Source organism: Triticum aestivum, chromosome 1A, assembly GCF_018294505.1.
Source record: "Triticum aestivum cultivar Chinese Spring chromosome 1A, IWGSC CS RefSeq v2.1, whole genome shotgun sequence".
In the NCBI taxonomy this organism is placed as follows: Eukaryota; Viridiplantae; Streptophyta; class Magnoliopsida; order Poales; family Poaceae; genus Triticum; species Triticum aestivum.
The window spans coordinates 522,580,186-522,597,885 of NC_057794.1; the positions used below are offsets into that span (position 1 = coordinate 522,580,186).

At 39.8% G+C, this 17,700-nt stretch overlaps 1 long non-coding RNA gene across 7 annotated transcripts; it reads left to right on the forward strand.

Annotated features, from left to right (window-relative positions):
* Positions 1-430: 430 nt before the first annotated feature.
* Positions 431-5,024, forward strand: LOC123062710 (uncharacterized). Of its 7 annotated transcripts, none has more exons than XR_006429842.1 (6): positions 431-1,849; positions 1,928-2,133; positions 2,216-2,510; positions 2,661-2,982; positions 3,141-3,275; positions 4,637-5,024. It is a non-coding gene; the product is annotated as an uncharacterized lncRNA (long non-coding RNA). The 7 variants fall into 7 exon arrangements; XR_006429836.1 differs by having other exon boundaries at positions 2,216-2,348; positions 2,450-2,510; positions 2,661-3,275; XR_006429838.1 differs by having other exon boundaries at positions 2,216-2,331; positions 2,412-2,510; positions 2,661-3,275.
* The last annotated feature ends 12,676 nt before the right edge of the window (positions 5,025-17,700 follow it).

Genomic DNA, 17,700 nt, shown 5'->3' on the forward strand with positions numbered 1-17,700 from the left:
AGAGAACGAAAAAGAAAAGGAAAATACTCAGAAGAAAAAACAAAAGAAGTAAAAAGATAGTGGCGAAAAACCCAGAATTGACCGTCCTATCAGAGGACCAGGAGCAATTAATCTTTATCTTTATCTTTACCTATATATATATATATATATATATATATACTAATAAAGCGGCTATCGCTTCTGTCCGTCCGTTATTAGTACTTTTGCATAAAAGCCCCTGTGGTTTCGTGTATTCAACCCGCAATCCATTATTAAGCTGCCACGAAAAACGGTTCGCTAGAAAAAATACCCGTACGCGTCTGCCTCCTCGCATCGCCTCGACCCTGGCCTCTGCCTAGGCCGAGCCAATCCTAGCTGCCGCCGCACCACTCGCCGCCGCGGCCGACCTCAACCCACCCGCCGCCCCGGCCGACCTTAACCCGCCCGCCGCCCCGGCCGACCTCAACCCGCCCGCCGCCCCGTCCACACCTCTTCCCGCTCGCCACCCCCGCCGCGGCGCTCGAGCGCAGCTTCTGGATCAGGTCAACGCGGCGGCTCGACAGGCTGGGGGCGATGCGTCTGCTCGATGCAAAACGGCGGCGGCGGGATCCAGCGGGCGCGGGAGAAGGAGAGATCCGGCGCGGCGGCGCGAAGTCCTTGCAAGTGGAGGCGGGCCTCCATGGCTGGCAGGGAGAGCTCCAAGGTCATGGCGGTGATTCGATTTTTCTGGTAGAGAAGAGAGACAGGAGGATCCAGGGTGGAGGAGAGGTAGGAGAAGAAGGACGAGGAAGATGGAAGGGTGCGGCAGGGGTGCAGCGGTGCGAGGGCACTGGTGCGCGTGAGGAGCGCCTCTCCTCGGGAGGATCAGGGAGGAGCGAGTGAAACTCAAATCGACTTCAGAGCAAGGTACTGGTGTAGAACTACGAAGAAGCAAGCTGACCAGATGCACACGTACTAGCCGGCAACAACGATGAAGGAAGCCAACCAGATGTGCACAAAACTACACTACATCATGCCTAATTGAATCCTCCGGTACGTGTTCCATTGGCTAATAGACCATGCTAGCTAGCTAGCAACCATGTAAATTCCCCACGCTTGATTGATTCCTTTGGGACTTTATTAACTTCTATATGTTCTTCCCATGATTATCTAGATAATGCTAACTGTTGATATTTCTTTCACGCATACATGGTTTTGCTTGGAGTTTTTCCACTGGCTACGTCTGAACTCTGAATATTATGAACTTAAGGATAAATCTTATAGCAGATCAAAATCATGGTCCACGCAAAAAGAAGAGACCAGAATCATGGTTGTGCTGATTCCATAGGGGCCTCATGATGGTTTGTGTTCTTTTATTCAAATGAAAAAACCAAGATTATTATTGTAACTGTTACAGTTGTACTAGCAGGATTATCCTAGAAGTTGTGCCAATTTTCCATCAATTGATAACACTGTAAGGTAGTGAGTCATCTTTGTAGACTTTACCATGCCTAGATTGGTTGACTTGGATCACGTGTATGTCTTACACTTTTAGACAATTCTCACTTGCTATGCTAAGCTCGAATTTGAAGATACAAGTTGAGGTGTGTCTTGGGACAGTGTGACTAAAAACCGAACCTTCAGTTTATGCAATCAGAAGAAAAGTGAATGAATTTTCAATGAAAACAAAATACTTCTGAGCATAAGGATGAAAAAGTGCAGCAACCGACTTGGCTTATTGTTTTGGAAATTGCAACCGGTGCTCTCCTTCTTGTTTTTGTGATCACTAGTGCTGTTACTGCCTCCAGAAGCTTCAATCTAAAGCCTTCTATAAGAATATCATCATGGAGTAGATCAAAAAGTTGGAGCAACGAGATAACAGTACTGATTGGTTGGTATTAACTATATAAAATAAATTGATTATTTTGTCTAACATACATTGTTGCTAATTTGTTCATGCTTTCCTCAGATTCTGATATGCTGAAAAGTTTGCCAAAGTTGAGTCACTAGGAACTTGAAGTAGTGTGTTAGGATTTTAGCAACATAATTGGCTCAACTCTGGAGACTATAGTCTACAAAGAAACAATGAAGGATGGACCTGAGGTTTCTGTCATATCATTATGCGCCTTTGAAGGTCATTGGACTAGCCAGCATGAGCTCTTTTACCAAAACAAGGTAGTTCGTTTGTCTAAAATTGCGACTCAGAAACACCTTTTAACTCAAATAATAAATAAATAAAATGGGATGAACATTGTAGGTTATTGATCTGGCAAGGTTGAATCATGAGAACATAGCAAAGTTTCTGGGCTATTGCAGAGAGAGTGACCCATTCTCGAGGATGTTAATCTTTGAGTAAAAATCAAATGGGACCCTGTACGAGCACCCACACTGTAAGTCTATCTCTTCAATTTCATTAGGACAGACTAAATATTTGCATTTTCTGTGTGTTGTAGATTTGATCTCATTTGTTTTCGTCCTTTATATGGGGAAGAGGCCCAATTCTCTTGGCTCAGATGAATGAAAATAGCCATGGACATCGCCCAAGGTTTAAGGTATTTGTACACCGAGTCGCAGCCTCCTTTCGCTATATCTGAGCTGAACTCCAATTCAGTATACGTTACAGAAGATTTTATATACAAACTGAACTTTGAAATCCACTTGACAATTGCTCATGACTTGATAGAAATCATTCTTATGAGCAGGCTGACGACGTCGTCTATTGAAGCCCCACCGGCGACACGACGGGACAGCTCTGACTTGTACGTGGGTGTGGGAACGCAGATCCGCGTTGCCAGCTTACACAAGGCCATGCTCAACGCGCCGACGCAGGGTTTATCGCCCGTCTTTGTCAGATAAGCAAAGCAATCCACCTTCCTCTTTCTCATCAGATCCATTTTATTGTGATATTGCATTTAAGTCAATCAATTTTTATGATTCTTTCAGTGTTAAAGAAAATGGAATTTACCTGAATAAATTGCATGTATAGATATGTAGAGGATGAACTCAACAAGTGGATCTTTCAAGGTTAATTAGCTTTGCACATTTTATAAAATAGATGCAATGGCATAGCACCTTCAGTATCATGCTTGCACTCACATGTTGTTCCAACAGCACTATGAATGTTGCCCAGAATTGCCATGCCTTCAGCTTTCGCTATAAGTTCCTATGATGCTCCTTTTCAGGTGACTTTTCATGTGATTTCTACTTCTAAAAATTAGAAAGTACCTTCAGATCAAAGCAGTGGATTTGTAGATTTTCTGGGTATTGGTGCTACTCCATCTCCATTTGGCTTACGGTCTTTGGTCACTGATTCTGAGGTACGACGTTGTTTTACTTTTATGTTAAATCCCATTTAGCTTGGCACCTCCATTTATTGGTTCGGACCGAGCAAAGATCCTGTTGAGCAATATCACTGACTGGAAGCATAAATTTTCAAATCAGTGATGAGATAAATCTTGTGTACTGGTGCTTAGCAGCTAGCGAAGTGCGGCTGGTATTTTTGGTCTGTATGTAGGTAGCTTCCTGATGTGTGTGGCTGTTGTTCATTCACGACCTGAACTTATTTCTGTTGGCTTCATTTTAGTAAAGATGGGGTGGGGAAAAAACTACACCCTATATATGTAAGTTGACTGAAAATAATAATATGTTTCAGTAGCTATATTTCTCTGTTTCCTAACATGGTTGTAGGCTAGATGTTCGTGTTGGTTTGTCTTGCTGTAGAACTTGCCCCTATTCATTTGTTACACATTTTGTGTAGCTATCAAGGAAGAAAGTAATGGACATTCACAGGTCAGAGTCTCCCCATCAGCATTTGATGGCAGGGGCCGCTGCTTTACAGAAGATGGATGTGAAACCAAAATCATATTCTACCAACTTTTATTTAATGCATATTATCATTTAGCAATACGTTGGCTGTGCCTCCCCGTGATCAATGGAGATCTTCTGTAGATGTATTGGAGTTTTGTCATGCGTTAAACTTCTCAATGGTTGACCATGGAAAATCTGTGTAGTTCTTATTTTGTACATATGCTTCTGGTTTCAAGGAGAATTCTTACTCCTTTTGGAATTACCATCTTTAAACATTGTAGATCCCAATCTCTTGTGTATTTGCATCAAATACTGTTTTTCGAATGCTTATCATGTATAATACTAAACTCCCTCCCCCTACTTCTTCTGTCACATGTGTTGTTCCTTTGTCATTAGTGAGCTCCAGAAAACACAACTGCAAGGTAGAGAATAGTTGCCACTTAGTTAGCATTTTAGTTAGCAGTGTAGACATGTTAGTAATACTATAATGTTGGACAATAAATGACTTCGACTACATTCGAACGAACTTATCTTGCTTCCAAGAAGAGTAAAATCATCTTTAATAATTTCCCGGATTTTGCTTATATTCATGTTTCTTAACATGTTTGGAATGTCGTTTCCTCCAAAATGCGACATTTACCTTCCATTTGGAGCATAGGATGCATTTTTTATCAGTTGATGACTGAAAAAAATCACTTTTCTGATAAAAACGCTATCCGTCAGTTGGACTTAATTAATTGCCTTCTAGACACACCTTCAAATATATACAGGTTCTCTAATAAGGTAGTCGTGGGAACACTATATTTTTGGTTTACATTGTAAATGTTTCCAGTGACCACAAATTTGACTTTCTTTTTTTGCTTCTTTTCAGCTTTCAGGTCCTAAATGAGAAGGTAAGGATGTACTTGAGCAGTATGAGAAGACCGAGTTCCATTATCTCAGAAGCCAGAAGTTTCCCATTAATATTTGGTTCTAAAATTTGTTTAAGAAAATGGTCATTCTGCTATTAGCACCACGATTATGTGTCAATTGTAGATTCTTAATTGGTTAGAATTATTTTATATGTTTGATTCCTTTGGTTCATATTTATTCAACAACAAAATATTTTTGAGATTGGTCAATTTGAGGATCAAACTTCAAACATGTGAATTGATGTGGCATCAAGCTAAATCTATTGATACATAGCTATCCTTTTTTGCTTTGCACAATTAATATTGTTACTGGAGATGTATGTTAATCCTCTAGCTTTGCTCATTTTATCTTTTGATTTCATCTGAGTTGATAGGATATTGTGTCATGCGTTCAAAAATTATATGGTCATGTGGGTGGATTGTTTCTCCCGTTGCAACGCACGGGCATGTTTCCTAGTCGCTATCTAAGCGGGGAATAGGATCTCCAGCGCGTTGGGCGTTGCCTACATCCAAACGCCCACCCCGCACCGCGTGGCTTTGGGCTGGCCAAGTACGATGCAAGATGAGCGGTGCGCCTGGTTTTATTTTTGTTTTAACTCTTTTCTTTTATTAATTAAGTTTTAAAAAGATATCTTTAAATTTTAAAATAGTCCATAAACTATAAATGGTCATATTTTAGAAAAATATATTTGTGAAATAAAAAAAATATGAAATTGAAAAAAATCATGAATGCACAGGTTCTACGTCATTTTCAGAAATCATTTGAGTATTCAAAAAGTGTTTGCCAATTTTTAGAAAAAAGTTAATGAAATCAAAAAAATATTTGTTCAGGAAATTTAAAAAGGTTCAATTTTTTTAGAAAATACATGTGATTTGTGAAATTGTAAACAAATGATTCTGAATTTGTAATATGTTCGTGAAAAAAATGTTCAGGAGTTTTAAAAATAATTGCGATTTGAAGAATTATAAGAGAATGCTGAAAAGATAGTTTGCAAATTTGAAAAAACTTTTGTTCATTTTTAAAATGTTCTCAAAATTTAAAACATGTTCATAAATTAATAAAAATGTGTACTAAATACAGAAATTATTAATAAATAGTTATTTCTTTTCTGAAAGGAAATAAAAATTTAGAATAAAACTCAAAATTACTTTTCTCTTAAAAAACACAGAAGGTTCTGGATCCTTCTTTATCATGGGAACTACACACAAATAAAAGGCACAAATGGGTTGAACCATTATGTGGCAGCAACACTCTTCAGCACCCCACTGGTGGATTATGCTTTCCGTGTCAGCACCCTGCAAGATGGGAAGTTCCACAATTCCTATTTGCTGCCATTGGCGGTAAAGTGACGCCAAATCCCATGGGAAAGGAAGCACGTGAAATTAAGTGGGGTGTACTGTTTAAGTATGCTTTGTTCCTGGTTTTAGGAACCATTCAGAAGGATTCAGTAAAGTTCAGAGCCGATTTTTTTCGTTTTTCCCATTAATTATTTCACTGGTTATTTTTTCCTTTTACGAAATTCTGAAAACCATTCGCATTTTAAAAATTATTTGGAATTTTAACTAGTTTTATAATTTACAGTTTTTTCTAGAAATTCAAAAGCATTCATGTGTTTTCCAAAAAAGTTCGCGTTTTCATAAAATGTTTCAAAAAAAAATCCAAGTTTTTCAAAAATTGTATGCGTTATGTATAATATCTTTTCCATTTTCCTAAAATATATGTGTTTTTAAACAAATTTGGAAATTGAAAATTTAAAAATTTCTGAGAATTTTAAATGATATTCGTGCACCCTCTGGCGGTACAGTGCCTGTCTCTTGCATTATTGAGTCACTACAGTACACATGAATTGCCATAATATGCACAGATAAGAATGCAAGACTGTAGCTAATGGACTAGCTCGGCACCTGTGCCTATGCCTTTGGGGGCAATTTGACGGAAAAATCCTTCACACAGGAGCTCCCGGTACTATAGCTAGGGCGCCCCTATATATCACATTCAGCGAGACGGTACGAACCCTCGCTGAAGGGTGACGTGACTGGGGAACAACATCCTCGTTTTTTGTTTTTTTATTCATTTTCTGTTTTTTGTTTTATTTTGTTTTTCTACTTCCAAATGTCCTAATAAATATATTTCAAAAATCGCTCTACATAAAACATTTGAAAAGTGTTGACCAAGCATTTGAAAAAGGTTAAATGTCTATAGAGAAAATGTTTATCACGTATACAAATAAAATAAAATATGTATGAAACTATTTGATCATGTATTAAAAAAATGTTGATTAAGTATTTAATAAAAATATTGAACAAGTGTTTGAGAAATATTAATCAAGCATTTGGAAAATGTTAAATATGTATAGAAAAAATGTTGACCATGTATTAAAAAATGATAATCAAGTATATTTTTTAATATGTATAGAAAAATGTTGATCATGTATTCAAAAAATTATGTATAATTTTTGCATGTACATAAAAATGTTAATTAAGCATTTGAAGAAAATATTGAGCAAGTATTTTAAAAATGTTCAATGTGTTTAAAAAAAGTTGTCCATGTCCTAAAAAAATTTAATATTTCATTTAAAGACTGTTAATTAAGCATTTGAAAAATGTTAAATGTGCATAGAAAAAATATAGACCATATATTAGGAAAATTTAATCTTGTATTTGGAAAATGTTAATAGAGTATTTGAAAAGTTTTGAAATTGTGTATAGATAAAATATTGACCATGTATTCAAAAAAGTTAATCATGTATTTGAAAAATGTTAATCAAGAATTTTAAAAATTTTAAAATATCTGTATAGATAAAATGTTGATCATGTATTTTGAAAATACAAAATATGTATTGGAAAAATGTCAAACATGTATCAGAAAACTATTGTTTACATATACAAAAATTGTAGAATAAAACCCAAAAGAAATGAAGAAGACCAAAAAAATGAAGACCCAAAAAGAAATGAACTAAAACCAAGAGAATGAAAAATAAAACCAAAGAAAGAAATGAAAAAGAAAAGGAAAACCCCCCAGAGAAAACCGAATAAGAGAAACATAAAAAACGGTGGAGAAAACTAGCTCTTTTACCTCAAGTAGGATGCACCCTATAGTTTCGTCACGAACACGTGACAGCCCCTTTTTCTCCACTATTTATTTCATTAGGTGTGTGTTAATGGGCCGAGCCAATTGACACACCAGATAAAGAAATCCTTCAGCGAGAGATCCTTCTATCTCGGTTAATGCAAGATATACTCGCTTGCTCTAGATAAGCCAACTTGGCGTAAATTGCCGACTCATGTTATGTGGTAACTGTGGGTTGTGGCAGTTCAGCCTGGCAAAGAGTGGTGGGTTGTAGAGGCGCTTCTGGGGATCCTTCCAACTCGCTTAATGCAAGATATCCTCCCACGGTCTAGCTATGGCAACTTGACATAAATCGATGACTCGTGTGTTACATGGTAACTGTGGGCTGTGGCAGTTCGGCCTGGCAAAGAGTGGTGGGTTGTAGAGGCACCTTTGGGATCCTTCCAACTCACTTAATGCAAGATATACTCGACACAATCTAGCTAACGCAACTTGACGTAATTGATGGCTCGTGTATTGCGCGGTAATTGTGGGTCGTGGTAGTTCGGCCTAGCAAATGCTTTATCAACATTTTTCAAATTCAAGATTAACATTTTTTTGAATGCATGATCAACATTTTTCCATACACATTTAACAATTTCTAAACACTTTATTAACATTTTTAAAGACGCGTTCAACATTTTTTCATATACTTGATTCACATTTTAATATACAATGATAAAAACAATTCATTATTTTAATGCATGGTCCACACTTTCTCTATACACATTTACTATTTCCAAATGCTTGTTTAAATTTTTTGAAAATACCTTTTCTACATCATTTGAATGCTAGATTAATATTTTCATATACATGATCAAAATATTTCATTAATTTTTTAATGCATGGTCAACATATTTTGTATAAACATTTAACATTTTTCAAATGCATGATTACATTTGTTGAAACATTATGAAACTATATTTTTGTAATATATATGTTTGGATAATTTGAAGTGTAAACTAAACTAAAAAATGGAATCAAAAAACGAAATAAAAACGTGGAAAACAGAAAAAAAATTAGGGAGTGTCCTTCCGCCCAATGGGCCGGCCCATATGCTCGCATGAGTCGTTTCAGCGAGTCGACATAGGGGCGCCCAGTTCTTTGTTCCGAAAAAACCACGCATCCTTAATATCTCAAATTCTCATCAAAATAGAACCAACCTGTGGTTGAGATGGTTAGGTGGACAGTGGTATCCTCAACCCACCAGGGTTCAAATCCTGGTGCTTGCATTATTCCTGGATTTATTTCAGGATTTCCGGCGATGCGCTTTCAGTGGGAGGAGACGTTTCCGTCGACGACGAGGCGCCTACGGTGACTTCGTAAATCTCAAGATGATGTGTCGGCTCAGTCTTTCGGAGGTGCTCATAGGGGTAGGGTGTGCGTGTGTGCGTTCATAGGGGTGAGTGTATGCGCGTGTATATGAGCGCTTGTGTCTGTACTGATGCTCAAAAAAAAATTCTCATCAAAATATTAAGACTTTAAAAAGGCTACTGATTTTAATTCCATTTTCTCACTTTCTATTTCTTTCATATTTTCATATTTTCCTTTTCTATATATATTTAAATTAAATAGGACAACATAGTTCCCGAGTAAAGTATTTATTACCCCAAAATTAATGAGAATTTGAAAACCTGTTAAGAATTTTAAAATTCATGAACAATCTTTAAATTTAACATTTTTTTCTAATTTCGTGAACATTATATTCAAATACATGAATTTTAAATTCACTACTAATTTTATAAATCCACGATTTACTTTATAAATTCAGGCATATTTGAAAAAACAAAGATATTTTTAATTCATAAATAGTGAATATTATTTTAATTTGTGTCTTATATTTTTTTCACTTTTTCTTATACTTTATCAATATTTTAAATAGTCATGATATTTCTTAACTATTGATAAACATTTTGTAGAAACATGGATATTTTTAAATAGGAGAATGATTTTTTTGTAAATAGTGAACTCTAAATTCATGATTTTTAAAAAATTTATGAGCATTGTTTTAATTCGTAAACATTTTTCTTTGTTTCTTCAAAATCTAGTTTATTGTCAAAGTTAAAAGTTTCTTACTCCCTCGATTGCAATGAAATCCAAATTGACCATAAATTAGACCGGTCAAATGTGGACTATATGTGAGGAAAATTATACAATTGGATTCGTATTCGAAAGTAGCTTTCAAATTTGACACTAAACTAGACTCATCAAATATAGATTAATGGTTTAATTATGATCAAAGTTAGATTTTGGAATGCGCACACGCGTCGGTCATCGCTATACTAATATCTGATGACTATTTATTGTTGGAGGCAAGATCAACCTGAACTACGAGCTACGAGTTCTTGCAGACATCCAAAGAACCTACGAGAACTGTAGTAATGTAATGTGAACTGCAAATATATAGTAAGCACCAGATAAATGTGGGGGTTCTTCATAGAGGATTTGAACAAGGTGGTAGTCCTACACGTCTCGCAGATGCGAATTTTATCAATGCTAAACAATGTCTAAACAAAAAGCCCGAGTCTAAAACTGATGAATGATAGCTATATATATAGAGAAGCCTAAGACAAGTAGGTCCCCAGTTATTAAAAGGAAATAATCGATCTTAATTTTTCTTGCGCCTGGGCTGGCCCACCAATGTTGAGGTGTATGTTGATTCGGGTTGTCGAGCGATATGCGTGTATGGAATTCCATCGAACCTGCACCTCCACGTACATGCGCATACACATATTTTATATGTTTCCATCTCGCATCTTAACACGTGGCTTCTACAATTCTCTATTAACTCTCCATGAATAAATGATAATATCTTATTTCTCTTATAGGCAACAAATCAGTAATTTATACAGGTCGCATGTGGGCCATGGTTTGGTAATTGGGCTGCCCATAGCCATGGTTTGGTAATTGGGCTGGCCCATAGCTATGCAAGTTACATGTTTTAGGTGCTATTCTATGATGTGTTTCCAATTTGACGCTCTTTGCTCAAATAGTCGGCTGAACTCATAAGCAAGCTAACAGAGCCAGCGAAACGTTCAAGAAGGTTCCGGTCCGTTTATTATATGGTTTTCCTAATTTTTTTAAATTTTTAAAATGTCCTAAGATTTCAAGATTTATTTGTAATTTTAATATTTTTTCAGGAATTCCAAAATTTGCTCGGCAAATTAGCCAATGTTCAGAATGTTCCTAAAAATCTTCGAAAATTTCAAAATTTATTCATAAATTAGAAAATGTTTGAAAATTTAAAATATTCGGAAATTTCAAATTTCTAGAAATAAAAAAATGTTTGCGCTTTTAGAAAATGCTTAGAATTTTCAAAAAAAGAGTTCAAACTGATTTGGAATAAACGCCACCATGTCTATTCACTACAGTGCCGCATCACTACATGGTCACTGTTTGCTACAGTGTCGATCTCCCAAAGTTGCTCCTGCACCTTGTTTTTTTTGAAAAACAAACTTGAAACTTTATTAATTAGAAATAATTGTTACATCGTCTATCAAGAGAGTTACAAGAGCTTCGATGGGCTCCTCTATCCAATTTCTAGTCATGAAACCTTTTGCTAATCTAGCAAGCTCATGAGCTACTTTATTTGCTTCCCTGTTACAATGTTCAAAACTGGTTTGAGGAAAATTACATGCCATAAAAAAACAATCCTCAAAAATTGCAGCAGCTGGTCCCGTAGACTGTCCTCCGTTCTTCATTGTGTCGATGACCTCCATATTATCAGAATTGATGATTAGACGATTGCAGCCCGTCTTTTGTGCCAACAGTAAACCAAATCTGAGTGCTACCGCCTCTGCCGTGAGGGCATCCGCACAGTACTGAATCCTCCAGTTACCACCTACTATGAAGTTTCTTTTGTCATCTTTGATAACAGCACCCGTTGTGCCTCTTAGCTGATCATGATCAAAAGAAGCATCCACGTTTAATTTAACGAAACCCCTAGGAGGTCTGCACCATCCTTCATTCTTTCTCTTTGCTTTAGGAGAGTGAGCATTTACATAGTTCGATGTTATTTACTCCCGCACCTTGTTAATGCTACGGTTGCCCTGTGAGAAATGCTACCCATTTGGCGTAGAATCTGTCAAATAGGGACTCCCTTTCCATGAGCCTATATGAGGACCTTCCGTTGTACAACTTCCTCCATCACCAGGAGAATTTGGTAGCCCATCTAATCAACGACTCCAATACGCATACAAAGGAGAGGACATCAACCAAATTGAGCCCCCACCTCACACGGGTTGTGCCCGCTGCCATGGAAGCACCCCGAGCACGCGTGAGAACATAAATATCACAAGTGAATTCATTCACAATGTCGATGTCGATATCAATATATAACAAGGAAAATATGGATATTGCATTATCTCACTTAGTTGAGTTTATTGCTACTACCACTCGCCAACTTGTTTCACAATACTTCAAATCCGGTAGCACTTACCCACATAGGCCTTTTGTCGGTGCCGGATCAGACTTCAAATCCGGCAACTTGTTCTGGAATACCATCGTTGTCACCACCTCGTCAATGCCGCTAGGGAAACAAACCAAAGGGAAACAACAAGGATCTACAAAAACTATAAAAAATGGAAAGCGACCTTTTCAATTAATTTCGTGTGATTATAAATTTACAGATAAGTGATAGCGCGCGTTGCCACGCCACTCCGCTTTACACTATAATGTTAGAGGTTGAAGCAAATATAGAGGAATTTTCCTTTGTTTTAGAATTGGCATAAGCTAATATGTATATATTTGTCAGTAAATTTTGAGCTTATATGTTACATTCTAGATATGTTGAACTTTCTCTTGAGCTTGTTGTTCCAATGTTCACATGTGAGCTCGGCTGCGCTGTTTTTATTGCATTGCTTGCATTTGGATTCCATCATTTTATGGTATGGCTGCTCACTTAAGTTGCTTCCACGGTTGGGTTTTGGTCTATGGTGTGATCTTCTCAAATAAGTTGCTTTCATGGTTGGGCTTTCTAGATAGAACAACACATATAGCCCAATTAATCAAACAAATAAAAATGGGACGGCTCCTGATGCTAATCGGATGACGAGCGACATCCGCATCCAAGGCAATAGGGACAATTTTGCTTAGAAATCCGCATCCAATGGGCAGCGACGACCAAAATATAAAATCGGACAACTCTTCATGCCAATGACCTGAGAGAGCTCCTAGGATGTCCAATTTTAATCTCTCTAAGTAGATAGTTCACATAAAAATAATGTATATTTTGGTCTCAAATAAAGCAAAACAAAAATACATCAATGTGCTATAAATATGGAGTAACAATACTTAAACTACATAACTATGCTATAAATATGAATAAACTATATGTAATTGTAAAATTTTAGTGTCTATGAGTGCACTAAAATGAAATCTATTTTGTAGCTGGAGCAAGTTTGCTTAGTTATTTATAAAAAGAAGTTTGCGACATAGCTTCTTGACAAACCTATCAATGCAAGTTGATTCACTTGTAGACATAAAATGGAACCCATAAAAACCCCACCCATCCACAATTTATGCTCTTGGATACACCAATGTATTTGTATTTATTCACACCCAAATTAGCCATCCTTTAACAATTGTAGCCTTTGATCGTATATGTTTAACAAATATTCTTGTAGATTTTGTAGATCGTTGATATAAATATCAAATAAATAGTTCTATGAATGAGCTGTCGATAAGCGGTTTGTTCTCATTCAGTTCAGATCCAAAAGGAGCCCCTCGCGCGAATTTACAACACAAGTGCCCTTGTCAAACTTTCTGCACTCTATTCATTCTTAGTTATTTTCTTTGTTCATTGATTATTTTCATTTTCACACATGTCTCTGGTCTGTTAAACAATTGACCAACCCATGCATGCTCTATAATTTGTGTGATAGCAACGTTTGGAACACATATACACAAATATAATCTATTACAAAACATACAATATGTTGGAGTCATTGGGCTTTTAGCCCATTTTACTGATTCTAGTAGTTCTTAAAAAAATCCTAGAGGCCCATATGATCCATTCATGCATGATAAGGATGTGCGGAAAGTTTAGTCTCACCCCGGTTATGAAGGGTGTATTGGACCAACATATAATGTTGATTGTGTCATGCACCACTAATAGATTGCGAAGAAGACAAATACATGTTTGTTCCTTATATTATTTTTACTAAATGACCCCTCAAGAAACTAAATCACTTCACTGACCCAAAAGAAATATCTTATTTCAGAATTTGGCCCGCGAGATAGACGTCAATTTATTTGGCGTTTTAATGCACATAATAACACCTAATTATTTGGCGCCGCCAAATCCGTGTTGGAAGTCAATCTAATGTGTCAAAAGCCAATGCCGCCAAATAAATTGGCTTGTATTCATTCTAAGATTGACTTCCAACATAGATTTGCTGTCATTGACTTTTGACACGTCAGATTGACTTCTAGCACGGATTTGACGGCGCAAAATAATTAGGCGTTATTACGTGTATTAAAAACGCCAAATAAATTGGCATCTATCTCGGGGTCAAATTCCGAAATAAGACTTTTGAAGGGTCGGTGAAGGAATTAAGTTTCTTATTAAGGGGTCATTTAGTAGAAAAAACATATATCCTTCTTCTCCGCCACCCACCTCTCCCGCACGCCGGGTTACATGACCGAGCTGACCACGAAGTAAGACATAATGCCCCTCTGAAGCCCGACTGCTGGATTCTCCTCCACCGTGGCTGTGTATGTTTGGACTACTAGTATTAGCAATCGACATGGATACTTATCATGATTAATGTATCGCATTTCTTTGTATGAATTGCTTAACTATTCAGCACAATACAGTCTTTGTATATATATCGTTTCTCAAGTTCTTGGTTGATTTTTGCTGTTTGCATATACTGTGATATGTTGCTTGGGCTTACACAGATGAATTTCATATGGATAAAGAGTTTGGCGCTCCTTAACTTGACATAACATAACATAACATGTGAATTGCAGCCTTGAAGGAACAGACGACCTAGGCAGCTTTTGTAACGACCTTTGTCCTTGTGTTGGATGCGCTCGTTTCGATGTCCTTCGGGGCAAGAGCGCACTGCAAAAGTGCCTGCCCCCATCGCCTCTCCACGTCCTCACTGCCGGCCGGGCGGTGCCGGTGGGCGAGTTTTCTTCCGGAAAAGGAGGTTAAAACCCCGACTCTATATCACATTCATCTTTATTAATTATTGAACAAAGGTACGACAAGAACATACATCAAATCTTCCAAAGCTGTCGCTCGTACCTACAAACTTGATAATGTAGAGATCCATCTGCATAATGTATCAGAACCTACAGCCGATGTAACAAACCTAAAAAATACATCACATACACACGTTTTAGAAGCCGTCATCATCATCGAACGGCTGATCCATCTTCAGGAAAGAGATCATCATTATCTTTACCAGCTCGGCCATCCGTCAACGTCACCACGACATCCAACGGCATCACCTCCATGTGCAAACTGCTGAGCACGCGCGGTCGCCGCACCATGCCGCCAAGTACCATCAGCCGACACAATTTGAAGTCCCTGAAAGACCTGTCATATGTAGCACCTGCCGAACAGGCATGACACCACGTAGCACCTGTCGGCCAGGCATGACTTGACTTCTCCACCAAAGTTTCATGCAAGACGAAGCCGCTCGGCCTCCTGCCCCTGTCTTCCGGCGTTGCTCCACAAACGATGTTTCCAAGAGAAAAATGACACCGCAGTGTCGCCATCGTCCGATCTGGAAGACCAGATCCGGATTTTCCCCGGAACAGCACGAGTGGGTCGTCAGTAGTTACATGATGATGCCTTCATCAAGGTAACGACGCAGAATGCCTGCATTGCCTGCCATCTGCTCGATTTTCACCGACAACTATGTCCCCCCGACACGCAGCCGAGACTAGATGACGGATCTCAAGATCCGACCACCCAATTTCAGGCCGACCACCTCCGACAGAGAAGATGACCACCATCGTCGGCTGCACCGGCCAGATCAAATCTGACCGGAGGCCATAGTCTGCATGCCGCCAGCCTGTCCACCAGACCCTCCATGCTACAGCTGCCGACCCGAAGCCCGATGGCGCGTCGCTGCAGGATAGCCGGCCGCCGACCAGAGCCACCGCCACCGCCCGTGACCCGGGCCGCCCACTGCATCTGCGGCTGTCGCCGCCCGTGGCAAGCCCGGCATCCATGCCGTCGCGTGCCGCAGTAGTCGCTGTCGCGCCGTAAAGACTGGATCAGCCACACCTCCACACGTTTAGAGGCCGTGCACCACCCCTAAGACGCATGAGAGAGAGGGAGTCCCCCACCAGCGCAGTCGGCCCGCAGGCTTAGCCTGCCGGGGCCCCCTGGCGGCGGTGGAGGGAGGGGAGGAGGAAGGTCATGTCCCCAGCGGCTATGGTTTGGGTGCCGCTCAAGTCGCCCTAGCAAGGACGACGTGGGGGCTGCGTGCGGTCCTTCCCGCAGCCATGAATGGTGCCGGTGGGCAACGTACGTACGCTGGCGGTAGCAGCGGCCACGACGCGCGGGCCACGCATGGCCGCATCAATCTTCACGGCCCGCTGATATATCGCTAACGAGAATGTGCTGCTGCAGATGTTCCCCAGCGACAGATCGACCTCGATCGTCTTCACCCGAGAGGTAACCGTCCATCCCGCTTCGATCTCGTTAAAGCTCAGGCCGCTGGCTCCCACGAACATGCGCGCACGGCAGCGCACGCCGCTGTATGCTGCTTTGCAAAGCTGTTCGTGTGCTTCGCTTTGGAATACCGGAGCAAAGGGCGTCGCGACAAGCACCAGAAAACATGCGTCGTGCATGGCGATGGCGGCATGGCCGCGCCGCGCAAGCTTTTGCCGGCCGGCGAATTTGCATGCGTAGGTCGTCGCCCGTACACGCGGTAGGGAAGGGTCGCCATCGACCCATGGACGATCTCGTGGTCGTGGGAGACATGGACAGCACAGACGAGACGGGCCGCGAGGCACCTACAGTACTTTTCTACTCCTACAAAATATATTCCCGTGGGAGTAGTAGGCAGAGGAAGCATCAAATCGGATGTGAACGGCATTTTCAGTGGCGATGAGCGATGACCCGGCCCGAGCCCGACGCGATCGGAGCGTAGCTGAGGCGTAGGCACGAGCCTACACCTGCGATGCGAGCGCGCCGTTCGGGAAGGGAAAAGACTGGACACCCTAAATTTGCCATGTTTCGATGGATGAATCACGCAGTGGCCAACAATGCTGACTTGATGAGACATCACCACGCCAGTCCGCCAGCCGGTCGATCACGCAGACAGGTTGGAGGAACGTGAAAAACCTGGTGCGTTCTTTTCATCATCGCAATCTGGCACGTGGTAAAATCTCTAAAATTTCAGAAATCTAAAAATCGAACTAGTTTTCATCCATCTCACATCCACTTGGCTTAATAAAGGGGTTGCATATCACTCTGATGCAGAGGCCGGGGTAATCCTTCTTTTCTAAAAAAAAAAATCCTCACGATTTCTGGCCGTCTCACATCTGAAATGCTTTTGCACTTTAATTGCTATATAATCTTGTCATTAGTCACCAAGTGGGCTAGCTATACTAAAGAGAGGCTAGCAATGGTGAAGACATGCCTAGAGTAGTTAGGGCTATAGCCCTTGGCCTATTAGCAACGACTTTTGCAACTCTTTCATACAAAGTATGGAAAATAACCCAAAAAATATAGAAAATCACTAGAATGCATTACTCAAATTAGCTTAGCCCTAAGCGCAACTCTCGTTGCTAGATCCGCCAATGGAAATCACAAACCAATCCCCTTCCTTTCTCCTCCCAAGCGAACAAGCAACTAGGGTTCTTGCCTCAGGCGGCGGTGCCACCGATCTGCCTCGTCTCCTGTGGCCTTAGGGTCATGAGGGTGCGGTGGATCCTGGCCTAGAGGGCTTC